This window comes from Xyrauchen texanus, chromosome 24, assembly GCF_025860055.1.
Source record: "Xyrauchen texanus isolate HMW12.3.18 chromosome 24, RBS_HiC_50CHRs, whole genome shotgun sequence".
Classification (NCBI taxonomy): domain Eukaryota; kingdom Metazoa; phylum Chordata; class Actinopteri; order Cypriniformes; family Catostomidae; genus Xyrauchen; species Xyrauchen texanus.
The window spans coordinates 13,356,304-13,371,681 of record NC_068299.1 but is presented as its reverse complement, the minus strand read 5'-3'; positions in this window follow the sequence as shown (position 1 = coordinate 13,371,681).

Sequence of the window (15,378 nt, the reverse complement as noted above, 5' to 3'; positions counted from 1 at the left end):
GAACTGTATGCCAATGATTGACTTATGATCAATAATATGGTAGTAAACAATACATTATATTCTAAAGCCACTTTTATATTGTCTTATCAATGATCAACTCTTCTGCTACAAGAATGTAATGCATTTTAATTATCTGAATATTTTTGTATTTTATATATATAATTTTTTAATATTTAAAGATAACTATGTATAATTATTTCATCATTATATATTGAATTATTATGAGGGGCTTTCTCAGCAAATATTTGAATATGTGATTAATAGCGATTAATTAATCGGGGCACCATGTAATTAATTCGATTAAAAATTGTAATCGATTGACAGCCCTAATAATTATATTAATATATAATTAAAATAAAGTATTAGACTAAAAGTACACCTGTAAAATCAATATTCTTTTCTCTTTACATCTTTATAACTCTCCTAAAATGTATCTTATACATTCCCTTCTTCAGGGACTTTGTTCCCTTCTCACTCAAAGCGATCACGCTTGTTAAAGAGTGGCATGCTGTCATAGCAACTATGTTACGTTCTGTTTCTGTTTGTCCTACGAAGGCTGTCTCGTTAAACAAGGCTTGTTTAAAGAAGGAAACTCAGTATACTGCAGCCTTCAAAGGACGCGTCCTACCTAGCATGCAGCCTTCGAAATGAGACAGCTATAGTCATTCTAATTTCTCATACATTCATATGTACACACACACACACACACACACACAAACAGACACAAAAATTGACCACACACACACACACACATTCAGGCTCAGATTCAGTCTTTAACCCCTATCCGAGATTACGATGTATGTCCTGCTTTCAACAGAATGAAGAGTCGTGCGTGCATGCGTGTGTGCATGTGTGTGTGTGTGTGTGTCAAAGTGATGGATAGTGAATCAATAACAATGAGTTAGTCAGAATTAATATCTGTGATATTTGTGTGTTTTACACACTCACTGATTCACACACACACATTGCGGTTGTCTGTGTAACGGTAGCCAGCTGGTAAGGTAGCTGTGCAGTTTGTAAACCTCGCTCCCCTGGCCTCAAAAGGTGCACTAGCAACTGACACTAAGGGCTATAGTCTTTAACCTCCTTGTTAGCATGACCACCTCCTATGCCAGAGACCTTGGTTTGAATCCCACTCAGAGTGGGTTAAGCAGGACTGGTTACTCTGCTCTGTCACCTCCATTCTCTGACTAACTCATACAGTACGTACCACTGCTGTCCCATGACAAGTGTGTTTGCTGATCACATGAGTGAATTACAGATAAGAAGACATGAAAATAATTGACAGAATAAAGAGATGGATGAGGCCATAGCTTCAGAGAGAAGAACGACACAAGATTATTTTCTGGGGATGTGATTGGACAAATCCATCTCAGTCCATTCCATCACATAAAAAACACTGACACACTCAGAAAACAAGACACCAGTGTAACCAATTTCTAGATGCATTATTGCTCCAAAGAAAAATCTAATTGTTTCAGTGAACAGTCAGAAACAGATCTGCACATCAGTTTAGAATCCAATAGAAGATTTAGAGAATGTAAAATGTTGATGTTACTGTTAAAGCAGGGATAATTCAAATAAATTAAAATAATAAAAAGTTACCAATGAAATGTATAAAATAATTTATTCAAATACAATTAAAGTACAGCTGATATAACATTCATAATGCCAAGGCTGTATTGTAACAGAGGTATGTCATAATTAAACAGTGTATGAAAAAACTTCTATTTGGTGAATAGTTTTATTTTATGCGTACATACTACTGTTAGCAATAGTCTAAATTATATGTTATTTGATCTATTTTAAATACAATTACAACCCCAAAACCCCCAAATTACTTAAGGGACCTATTATGCTAAATGAATGGTGTTTGAACATAAATGTGTGTTGGCAGTGTGTGTACACAACCAACCTATAATGATACAATCCACCCAGTCCTTTTTTTTTAATCCCCATTAATCATAAGCACTGTCTCAGAACAAACACTTTGCAGATTCTGTACTAAGTGACTTCACTTTGTACAGGCCCTGCCCACGACTGTTGACGGACACTGCCGACGGACATGTGTGTTTGTGTGTTTTGTTTCGTTATAGCACATAGCGAACATTGTAGGCCTAACTGTATTTGTGTGTGTGTGTTGCTCATCCATCGTTGCAAAACTGCTGAAAAAACTCTACAACAAATAAATACATTTATCAAATAACCATTCGGAATTGTCCTGGTTCATTCTCAAAGTTGTTACTTCTGATGGATTCTCTTCCTCATCAGTGTCTGACTCCGGTTCAAATGTGAATGGCTGAACACCGCTATTTTAGCTGTCAATCATATTGCTTATGATGTCTAGTTATCCAAAGCAGAGCTCTCAAAACTCCACCCTATTCTGGATATGGGGCGGGGAGCACTAGCTCATTTGCATTTAAAGATACACACACAAAAACAGCTTGTTTTTATTCCCACCCAAAAATTGCCATTTTCAACATGGTATAATAAATTATCTGTAGGTTATTTTGAGCTGAATCTTCACAGACACATTCTGGGGACACCAAAGATTTAAATTACATCTTGTGAAAAATGGCATAATAGGTGCCCATTAAGGAATTTATCTTAACTTGCTTGAAACAGGCTTTAAAAAGTATCTTCATGTATTGTTACTGAAACTATCTTGTTTTGGGAAGAATAGAGGATTTAATGGGACCTGTACAGACCTTAAAAGCCAAAGGTGAGTGCATTGCACATTAAGTTATATAGTAATATACCCTATAGATTGCACTAACAAATATTATTGCCAAAGCTATAATATTTAAGTGTATTTTCATGTAAATGAAAATATCATTTAAAATGAAATATCTCATTTCACTTTTAAACACTGTTTGTTCGCCCACAATGCAGCAGAGGGCATGGTACTGTTTGTCCAACTACAGCAGGACCTTAATGATAGAGGTGAGTCAGAGAGGAATTCCAATCAATTAGTGCAGTGGACAGCGTCCACTCAAAATGTTACTCTTTCACAACAGAACTTACCTTTAACTCAGGAGCATAGCAAGCCTGTCCAATCTCCTTCTCTCTCTCTCTCTCTCTCTCTCTCTCTCTCTCTCTCTCTCTTTCTCTTTAGAACAAACTCACACAAGTACAATCTTTGAAAAAGCTGAAGATGCAGATCACAAGGATTACAGGATGCCACCCACTTCACTTAGACTCGAGGAGCAGAGAAGAGCAGTGGCTCAGTTTCAGTTTTTAGTGAACATCCAACATTTTAGCAGTATGGTCCACTGACACACTGAAAATAGCTTCTGCGGTCAACTGTGATAAAGATTATGATTATATGACCATTTACAGTCTCAGTCTCAAAATAAAAAAATTATATACAATAACCCAGAGAAAAAGTGCTGCGTTCTTATGAAAAGGTGCTAACGTTTTTCTTTCTTTTTTGAAGTCTCTTTTATAAAATAGTGGCATATGCAATATGATAAAAGACACCAATATTCAAAAAACAAAACAATTATTAATTACCAGAATAAATTGTTGGCAGTTTCCAAGAAACTTGGTTAATATAAAATGTGACATAGATGTGTGTTTATAGACATCTGAGAACGAGGCTAATAGATTCAGAATAGAGAGTCTGAACTATCCTATGCATTTTATAATCCATGACCAATTAAAAGTTATTACATCAGCACTCAGCATTTCAGTTCAATATTTTGCTACTGTATCAGCCTTGGAAGTCAAAGAAATAATTAATGATCCTTCTGACAGGTTTTGACTGCAGAAGGTTTCTCTGCATGTGTGTGTTACGTGTCTGTGCATGCTTAAAGAGGAGGAACATGTTTACTGTGTCCGATTGTACTGATCATCCTGGATTGATTGCTTCCACTGTGTCACTACCGAGAGACAGACAGACATTGCCCCAAACATTTCTAAACAATTCCCCTATGTATTTTTCCCATTGCCCCACCCACCATACCACCCCCTATCTAAGCACTCATGGCCCAAATGTTTCCAAAACCACCTTTTTAGAAACAATAGCTTTGTTCTGTGTTCATCTTGAAGGATGCATTGCTGTTTTATGCCCTGCCAATGTAACTGGTCCTGCTCGACACGCTCCGAGCGGGATTTGAACCTGGGTCTTTGGCAAAGATGGCAGGCGCGGCATCAGCCGGCATGGGAGGCAGGCACTCTGATAAGGAGGCTAAAGGCTACAGCGGCAGACGCTAGTGTGCCATTTGAGGCCAGGGGAGTGAGATTTACACATGCAGCACAGCTATCACATACCAGCTGGCTCCCGTCATGGCACCACCGGTCCTGCTCAACCCTCTCCAAGCAGGATTCAAACTGGGGTCTCCGTCACGGGAGGCAGGCATGCTAATGAAGAGGCTAAAGGCTACAGCCCATAGTGTCAGTCGCTAGTGTGCCTCTTGAGTCATTTCTTTTTGACCAAAATCAAGAATCCTCATGTCAAACTGAGTCAGGACAAGATACCAGCTGTGTAGAGTTTCATCACATTGCAAATGTTTTGCAAGACTGTTCATTTTCTCTTGTCATCTGGTGACTGGAGCAAGTAATCACACAGTCCTCAGGACAAATTAAATCTGACTTACCATCAGTCCCCCTACAGTTTCACTTCCTGCACCATTAATAGGTTAAATTAAATGATCCAAGAGTTATTCATTGTTCTCTCCATCTGTATAACATCCTCTCTCTCCATCCCCTCTTTTTGTGTATCCTTACCAGATTAAATTTTGATAAATAATAAAATGATTTTGTTTGCTATCCAGGCTCGATCTGTCCAGGAATCAGTCAATAAATCCACAAGTTGAACCTCCTGACTGTTTTTCTCTCACAGCCCACACACACTCATATCTATCTTACCATCTACCACACATTCAAACCTCTGTTTCACACAAAGGCACACTCATTTTTTCTATAATGGCAGGGACTTTTCATTGACTTTAATTTTTCATAATACCAAGCTAATTATATTTTAAATCCCCTAACTCTACCTTTTACATTTCACGATGTTCAATAAGAAATTAATTAGTATAAAGCCATTTTCCTTGTGAGGACAGTTCTACTGAACGGCAAAACTTCCAGTCTGATCTCATGAAAATTACATGACATTGATACTACGAGGGTCATTACATGTATCGCTGCAGTTATGAGGTGAAATGTCCACTGTGTAGCCTCTAGTGCTCATTTCACCAGGAAACTGCTACGATACACATGAGTAATGTGCCACGTGAAAATAATTTTGCAAAAATTAGGTATAGTAATGTGATTCTATGAGAGCAGGTTGAAAAGCACCCCTGTGGACTACGTTTTGCCCTCGCCCCTAGACACAGAGCTGACAGTAATGTACACAGCTCTGGAGCAACAGGGACTATAACAAGTTTTATCCATCCATCTTTACCTTCATCTATCTACTACTTTTCTTAATGGGTGAGGTGGTTAGGAATTTTTTCAAAATTGATTTTTTTTCCATCTCATTAAAGACAATCATTGCTTGTTTCTCTTCTGGCACACTTTGAAGTTAAAGGTCAAGTTTTTTCTGTCTGTGTGAAGGACTACAAAGTGTTCGAGTAATTGCCGGAGTGTTGGACTAATTATTTCTGCTGTTAGAACCCTGACGAGCAGCAGAGCTGTAGGCGGGAGCTGGCGGCTGCTTGAGGAACACCATTACTGGTTACAAATGGTCACTAACAAGATACAGTACTTCCCTAAATTTTGCACTGAAAGCACATTCAGCCAAACTAAATCACAAAAACAAACACAATCAGCAGTGCTTGCAAAGTCACCTTGCTGCAAGGACAAGCTGTAGTTTAACTGAAGTCTGGTCACACAAATCTTTCACTCCCACTGCAAAACTGTATTGCTTAGAGCTCACTCTTTCATAGCTAAGGAAATTTAATGAGATCTCAGCTATTTTTCATCATCAGTTTGAATCAAACTTGAAGATTTCATAGGATACATAAATTAGAACAATTGATAACATAGAGCTAAAACATTAAAGGTGTCATGGCATACCTTATTATTTTAATATGTTGCTTGAGGTTCACTTATAATATTAGTTTTTTTGCACAAAAAAGTAATATATTTATAAACATGATAATTTTCCACCCTCATTCTGACCCTCTGTCAGAAACACTTTGTTTTGGTGCTGCTTCTCTTATTTAAGATTTGACTGTAAATGCCCACTGTTATGATTGGTTCTCTGCTCTTGACTGACCTGTTCTCTCTATGGAAGTGAAAAGGTAAAGTAGGTGTTGATGTGGAGGCAGTCAGATGCAAGTGTCTACCAATGTGTGAAGCCACAACGTAGTAGGAAGGAAGTAGAGAATGAGTTGTTATGTCAGCTTGGTTTGAACAAATTCTCTTTTTGCTATGAGAAGGAAGTTTTGAGTTCTGAAATGAACAGTGTGTTTTTGCAGTAAAATGACCTCTTATATGTTAAAACATAAATGAAAATTTGAACCCTCATGTCATGACCCCTTCAACGTGTAAATACACTGGTGCTCATTTAATTAATTAGATCTTAGAAGATTTAAACATACTGTAGTCTAATGACAAGTTGTAATAATAGAAAAGGTGACTTATTCCTTTAGAAACCAATCAACAAACTGAATTTCGAATTGATACAAAACAGGCAACACTTTTAAGCTAGCCTCCTATCTAACACTTTATTTTAGGAAGGATAAATCTATGAACAAATCTGGTTAATCATTCCATATTTGTTTATGTAATACAATGACTTGTAATATACACTACACATGTAAAAACCCAGTGTTTTCTGGATATTTATCTTTTAAAATCATGGTTAGGTTCAGGGTTTGAGGAGGGGTTATACTTTATGATTAGGTTAGGATTTAAACTTGTGAAAAAAATTACTAACATGGTTTGTTATTTTGATTATTTGTTTTCTATATGGGAGTTTAAGTTATTGCACTATTATTACGACTTGTCATGAGACCAGTTTGGAAAATTTCATGAGAAATTTTAAGTTCACATTGAAATCACTGACTTTTTGACTGCAGGCTTTGGTATGTTGGCAAATCTGAGCACAGTTTGTGACATTGTTGAGATCTATTATTAAACTCTAAAGGAGACACAGGCAGAAAAAAATATCACCACATCACCATAGAATGCGGAGAATGTTTGTGTCCACAAACTGAAAAGCTGAATTTATTTATAGCATGATTAAAGAGATTAAATGCTTGAGTACACAGAATTGGAGAAGTTTAAATGTCAACAAACACTTGAGTCCCATAATGGTGGTTAATGCTGCCGGAGAATGACTGAATGGACAGATTAAATTGCATAGATAAATGAATGGTATAGTTTGGATTACAGCATGACATTTCTTGTTCTATAATTCCGGAGGGCAGCATTCTGTCCCAGTCTTTATAACACCAGCAGGAGGTTTTAGCATGAAGCACTTGAGACACCCTGCTGTGATTTCAGTAAAATTTCATTTAGTATTCAAAGCATCATTAAAATTATGAATTTGGCAACCATTACAAATAGTTTATGAGCATAGAGTACAAAAATGCCTAAAACTATATAAATATTCATTAGTAAAATAAAATAAAAAAAACTTATTTAGCAGCACACTTCTTAGACTTTAAAATAGCTCACATTTTGTATGTGTATGTGTGCAGATGTTACTGCAGCAATAATTTCTGTTTAAGGTAGTTAGTCCCTACAATGTAGTATAAACATGTTCACACACACACTATATTAGTGAGAACATCTCATAGACTTCCATTGATTTTTTTAGCAGGCTAATGATATTTTCTATTCCTTAACCCTACCCCTAAACTTAACCCTCACATAAACCTATGCACATCAGTAGATTTAAAGCTAAACTTGATTTGGCTAATTGGTGGGTTTTAAACAAGTTTCTTCTATTAGTGAGGACATTTTAAAAAAATGTGGCAATAACAAATATAGTGAAACCTGTACAAACACACACCTTTGTGTTTCTTACCTTTGTACATTAATGAGGAAGAAAAGTTTCTTTTTTTCAACAAGGATGCTGCAAGCACAGCCACACACAAGCACACAAACACACTCTCATATTTTGCAGCTGTAATCAGGTTAGCATTAAATGGAATGTGAACTCTAACTCTAAAGCATGGAAGCACTCCATATGAGGATGGAATGATGTGTGAATGCTCGTGTGTCCACAGGGATTAGAGTGCAAGAACACTGTCAATCAATCTCACAGCCCAATGCACAGCTCAGACATGCAAAGCACTCACCCACACAGAGACACTTCCACTCTCATATACACACCTTCAGCCAAATGCATACAAGTTACACAATGCAGTCAGAATCTCTCTCTCTCTCTCTCTCTCTCTCTCTCTCTCTCTCTCTCATGCACAAAATCAGGCATTCACAGTTAAAGGGATAGTTCACCCAAAAAGTTTTATTCTCTTATCATTTGCTCACCCTCATGCCATCCCAGATGTGTATGACTTTCATTCTTCTGCAGAACACAAGGATTTTTAGAAAAATATTTCAGCTCTGTAGCTCCTCACAACGTAGATGAATGGTGATCAGACCTTTGTAGCTCCACAAATTACATAAAGGAAACAAAGTAATCCATTTCCAATCCAGTGGTTAAATCCATGTCTAAAGAAGCAATATAATACGTGTGGGTGAGAAACAGAACAATATTTAAGTCCTTTTTTACTCTAAATCTCCACTTGAACTTTCACTTTCAGATGTGAATATGAAGCTAATCAGGCACCACATATCTCTTCATATGTACTAATAAAAGTGGACATTTGGAGAATTTTGGGGCTACAAAGGTCTGGTCACCATTCACATACAGACCTACAGAGCTGAGATAAAAATCTTTGTTTGTGTTCAGCTGAAGAAAGAAAGTCATACACATCTGGGATGTCATGAGGGTGAGTAAACAATGAGAGAATTCAAATTTTTGGGTGAACTATCCCTTAAACTTTCAGCCATAGATATACAGGGTTCCCACACCATTTGATTTGAATTTGCATTGTTTTTCCATTCATTTGTAATTACTAGAATAGGATTTAAAAAAGTAATTAATGGATATTCACAAAGAATTTCTATAACTGAACATAACTGGAAAAATGTAGATTCACTATAAAAATAAAAAAAACTCCAAGAATTTTCCATGATGTTGTATGATTTTGTAAAATTATTTTGTGATTTGTGTAGAAAATACACATTTGGGATGGCATCAGGGTAAGCGAATAATGAGCGAATTAGCATTTTGGGGTGAAGTAATCCTTAAATATCACTATCAGGACACCATATACACACAACACAGTTCCATAGAACCAAATTTGTGGCTTTATTAGAGAAGAACTTTGTTTAGCTTCTCTTAAATGGCATAGATTTTTGGAAGCTAACCATGGTCATCTATGTTCCCATGGTGATGGCTGATTGGCACAATGAGAACAACCAGGCAGAGGACAGCCAACCAGATGCTCCACACTACAGCCAATAATGACTTCTTATAAAACTTGATAACCCATCAATGTCATCATTGTTCTGAATGTTTAATGGTGGTAAAAGTTACCATGTCCAGTGTGCAAGAATCAAGCTTTAAACATGCACATACAGTATATGGAAATGAAAAGCATGTGTGTATTCCTGCATTCAAGAATGCATAATTTCCTGCTATACAGTTGTGCGAGGATGTGGTCGAACACCCGTCTGAGGAGAGAGGAAGTGGTAAGGAAGTTCACCTGAGATGAATTTGCTGGTAATTACTCTTTCTGTGTTTGCAGTGAGAGACGGGGGAGATAAAAATGTCCCGGTGCACAGAGAGAACGAGAGGGGCACACGAGAGATTGCGTGTATGCTACTGAGTGATTTGTGTATGCTGAAAAGCGGAACTTAATTGTGTATGCTGAAAAGCCATCCTTTGTTGTGTGTAAGCTGAAAAGTGATTTCTGTTTGTTGAGCATTAAAAGCCTTACTCACATAAATTGTGGATTTCTCCTTTATCTGTCTGACAAATAACTTTGTTACTCTGGTGCTGAAACTTGGTAAGGAGGAAGGATACGCTACTATGGAGTCTTCATCTCTGCTGGAGGAAGTCTTCCGTTCCCTCACAAGCATCCACCAGGCCCAACACCAGGCCCTCATGGATCTACGGGTGGAACAACAACATTGTTTTGAGATGCTCCTTCGAGGCCAAGAGGAGGGCCGATGGGCATTGCGGAGCTTGTCACCCCTGGAGAGAGCAACCATCACGACCCCACATGTAATGCTTGCTCAAATGGGGGCACAAGATGATCCGGACGCATTTCTGGAGCTCTTTGAGTATACGGCCAAAGCTCTGAAATGGCCGTGGCTGCAGATCCTATCGCTGCTGACCAGGGAGGTACAGCTCGTATCCTCACAACTTCCAGTCGTGAACCTCCAGGAATAGACCGTGTTGAAGAATGCCATCTGCAGCAGGTTGGCCGCAGTCCAGAAGAGCACCACCAGTGGTTCTGATCCCTTATGCTGAGTGAAGTCAGCCGCCCATTTGCCTTTGCTCAGCAGCTCCGGGACACCTTCTTGCGGTGGGTGCTGGCTGAGGAAGACAGCGATGTCGGTGATGTCATCAATCTTGTGGTGATGGAGCAGTTCATCTCACAACTGCCAAAGGGGACAGCGGAGTGGGTCCAGAGCCACCTGGATCTCCCAAGTGGGGATTCTGAAAGAAATCCTCACTGATCAGGGCACTATTTTCATGTCACTTTGCAACACAAGCTGTTCGAATGATTGTGTATTAAATCGATTCGGACAAATGTGTACCATCCACAAAAGGACTGCTTGGTCAAATTATTTAATAGCACCTTAAAAAATATCATTCGTAAATGCATGCACAAAGAAGCTTGGAATTGGGATAAGTGACTCAAACCCCTGTTATTTGCAGTACGAGAGGTCCCGTAAGCCTCCATGGGGATTTCCCCGTTTGTATTGTTATATGGGCGTTAAGCCCCGTGCCGTAATAGATGTCATGAAGGAAAATTGGGAGGAGGGACCTACACAGAGCAAAAATTAAATTCAATACGTTCTTGACCTGAGAGCAAAACTCCACACACTGGGGCATCTATCACAGGAGAATTTGCTACTGGCACAAGTACGTCAGTTCCAGCTGTATAACAGGGGAGCTCAGCAACGGGGATTTGTGCCGGGAGCTAAAGTAATTGTATTACTGCCCACATCGACCTCGAAATTACTCGCAAATTGGCAAGGGCCCTTTGAGGTCACACGGCAAGTTGACTATGAAGTACTGCATACGGATAGGTGCGGGGTACGTCAAATTTACCACCTCAACCAACTAAAACCATTTAGAGAGGGCGGTCCCTGTATCATTGGTGACGGTTGTTCCAGAGAGCTCAGTCTGGAGGTGAGTCTATAAGCCAATCAGTTCACCCTTGTGGAGACCACCTCTCACCATCACAATGTACGGATGTTGCCAGATTGCAAACAAAATTCTTTGACGTGTTCCCTACCGGTCACCCAAACACAAAATGCAGCTAGTACGGGAAGAATGAAAAGCCATGCTCAATATGGGTGTAATCGAAGAATCCCACAGTGATTGGGCCAGCCCGGTGGTTCTGGTGCCTTAGAGTGATGGCTCCGTCCGGTTCTGTGTGGATTATAGGAAAGTCAATGCAGTGTCTAAATTTTACGCATATCCAATGCCTCGTATTGATGAACTTGACAGCTCTCCTGGACTGAGTTGGGGCGTGGGCGTGGTCGAACGCCCGTCTGGGGAGAGAGGAAGCATTAATTTGCTGGTAATTACTGCGTGTATGCTACTGAGTGTTTTGTGTATGCTGAAAGCAGAACTTAATTTGTGAATGCTGAAAAGCCATCCTTTGTTATGTGTTAGCTGAAAAGTGATTTATATTTGTTGAGAATTAAATGTCTGACTAACGTGAATCGTGGAAACCGTCTCCCGCTTCCTTATTTATCTGTCTGACAATGAACTTTGTTACAACAGTTTGCAAATTATATATCAAATGAGAGGACGTCCATATACGCAGTATTAATAAAAACAGTCAAACAATACCTGGATGACGTACTGTTTCAGGTGAAATTAAATGTCCAACCAGTGGACACTTTGCTATCCCAAAAGGCCACAAGAGCTGAGGAGCCATCAATTTAAAAAGTCTTATTAAAAAAAATTACAAATATTGAAGAATTGTGAGTATACTGTATAGTGCTACAGATACCAAGAAAGTTGTTACTCATGTTACTCATGCTAATTGTTCTTGTTTACCAAGACCTGAGGATGCCATAGGTCAAAGAACACCCTGGTCAAAGGACAATACCAACATGGTGGATTTAGTATGGTGGGCTTAGCCTGTGTATATGCAAGCAAATTAAATTAACAATATTCAATATAAACTTTCATAGACATTAGAACACTTAAACACCAAACTGTAAGAAACACCCTTTACATTTTTCTCACAAACTCACACGGATAAACATCCATATTGCTCACAAATCTTAATTGTGTCAGCTATCTCACCACGCTTCAGTGCCAGGGCGCCCATCTTGTTTGAGCATTTCGAGGGTGTATGTGAGAACCCCCCGTCGTGAAGACATGCTTTTCTATATAACAACCAGACACACATTCTTTCAATACTGCTCAGTATCAGTCCGCATGACTGTCACTAGCCCACATCATGCTGAGGGTCCTATTCTTATTTCTTACCCTACAGTGGCTCTTCACAAAATTCCTGCATGTTTGGGAGGATTCTGTGACTCATCTGATTATAACATTTGTGCTGGAATGTTTATGAAATGGAAAACATGAAACGACAAATCAAGAATCAGAGAAACACAACTACTCTCCCTTATTATGAAGCAAAATTTTGAAAAAATTAAGAAATATTTTTAAATCTCAGCTCTCTTTTAAGACACCTGTTGTTATAACCTCTCACACAATTCCCTGTATTAAGGTCATCCCAGTTATGCAGTAGCCTACATTTTTAAATCTGAAACTTAATATATACAGTACAGTGTGTGTGTGTTTGTATCCTCTCTCTCTCTCTCTCTCTCTCTCTCTCTCTCTATATATATATATATATATGTTGTCAGTGCTTTCTTTTTTATGCAATGGAATGCCAAAAAAACTTACTAGGTGCCCTGAAATATCACACTTGTCTCTGAGACAGCCCTAGGCTCTGTAAACAGCAGGGGAAAACAAAATTGGACACTGACTGTAGATTATATTTTTTGTTTAGTCAATCAGAAGACTTTGAGGTGCTTTCTGCCTGTCAATCAATCTGCACGTTCATAGGGCAGCCCATATATGGCAGCAGGAATCTGAGCGCATCAGTTTGAATTGTCACTTTGCCTTGTGAGATTAACGCTATTTCTTCCGTTGCTTCTGACAACTAACATAATAATACCTGTAATAATTCAGTGTAACTGTCAGTTTGCTGACATCATTCGCTTTAACTTTATTTTTCTTACCTGTGACATTGATATACTCTTCCGTTACATCTCTGAAGACAGCAATCTCAAACCGTCTGGTGCATTCATTTATTTGGAGGTCAGTGTTTTCGGAAAAGGGGAGTGTCTTGTTTAGCTGCTAATGTAACTTGATTTAATGGAAGTTCAATGACGTCTAACATCATTTAGAGCATCTTAAAGTTAATTAATTCTTACTTATTTAAACAATGGGAAGCCTAAATTGAAGGAAATAATTTAGGCTTCCCATTAGTCATTGCTCAGGGGGGAATTGAAAGTAAGCTCACATTTAGGTGTCAACTTTGATATTTGTAATCAATCTTTAAAAACTAGATTTTTTTGATGATAAAATAATACAAATGTATATAATTTTTTCAAACAGGATGGAATGTTTTAAAGTAAGACAAACCATTTAATACCACAAAACATCACAGAATTCATGAAATCCAGGGCTAAAATTTAAGTTTGAGCTGTTTTTCCCTCCAAAATGACTTCCTGGAGTATGGTGTCAGAGCTGACCAGCCATGGCGTCAATTTGTAGGCGAACCTGGAAGTATAATTCATCATGGGTTTCTATATTGGGGGGTTTTAATAGGAATTTCCAATGGGTTTCTATATTGGGGTTTTTCAATTTATGAGTAAAAGGTATGTGGAAAACATTAATTGAATGTACTTTTGTTTTGTATATTCAAGTTTTTTTTTGTATATACAAATTGTATTTTTAGATATTCGTTTTGCTCTACAACATAAAGTGGCTTCAAAATTCACAATTGGTGAATGGCTGTGTCTAATATTGTAGAAAAAAACGTCCAAGTATCTTAAAGTATTGTTTACCACAGACCTTGTTTTACTCATAAATCCAGAGCTACCACACTTAAAACCCATAGAAAAATCCAGAGGGAACCCATGGCTCAAAAATGCTGATTCTCTTCTGGGTTTTTAAACTACAGCCTGAACAGCTCAATTAGTCTACTAGTCTTTTGTTGGTGAAAGGAATATTGTAAAAGACTAACAAGATGGATAGTTTAATATTTTATCCAATTATATTAAAAGATTTTTTCACCTTTAATACAAGTTAAGCTCAATCAACAGCATTTGTGGTATGATATTGATTACCACAAAAATATTTTTTAACTAGCCCCTCTTTTCTTTAAAAACAAAGCACAAATCTGGGTTCCAGTGAGGCACTAACCATGGAAGTGAATGGGGCCAATGCATAAACGTTAAAATACTTATTGTTTCAAAAGCATATCCAAAAGACGTAAACAATATGTGTTAACAAGATATAAGCGGGATAAAATTACTAACAGTTACTGTGTTAAGTTATGGCCAATTTAACAAATTCGTTGCCATGACGATTTAATGTGAACAAACCCTAAAACGACTGTAAATATTTCAATTTAAACAACGTAACAGCTCAAAAAATACATGAGTTTTGACAGAGGAAGTAATTTAAGTGCTTTTATAAAAGTATTAGCTTCACACTTCTGTTTTTAAACCCTCCAAAAATTTACCCAATTCACTCCCATTGTAAGTGCCTCACTGAAACCCTGATTTTTGCACCTTTTTTTTTTTTTTAGAAAAAGTACGGACGGGTCAAAATACATTTTTGTGGTAATCAACATTATTCCACAAATTATGTCAATTGAGCTTAACTTGTACTGAACCCGGAATAATAGTTTAAGACATTTATGATGGGGACATGAAAATGCACTGCATAGTAGGAACTGCCAAAGATTGCTTTTACTCAAACCAGAAAGAGGGGAAAATATTGCTTGGGGAGAGTGTGGAGTATACAACCCTAAACCAGAGAGTCAGAGAGTGAGAGAAAAAGAGTATGAGACAGCTTAAGAAGAGTACAAAAAAAAAAAAAAAGAAGGCTGTGTGAATTTAATGTTAAGAAGAGTGCTTGGA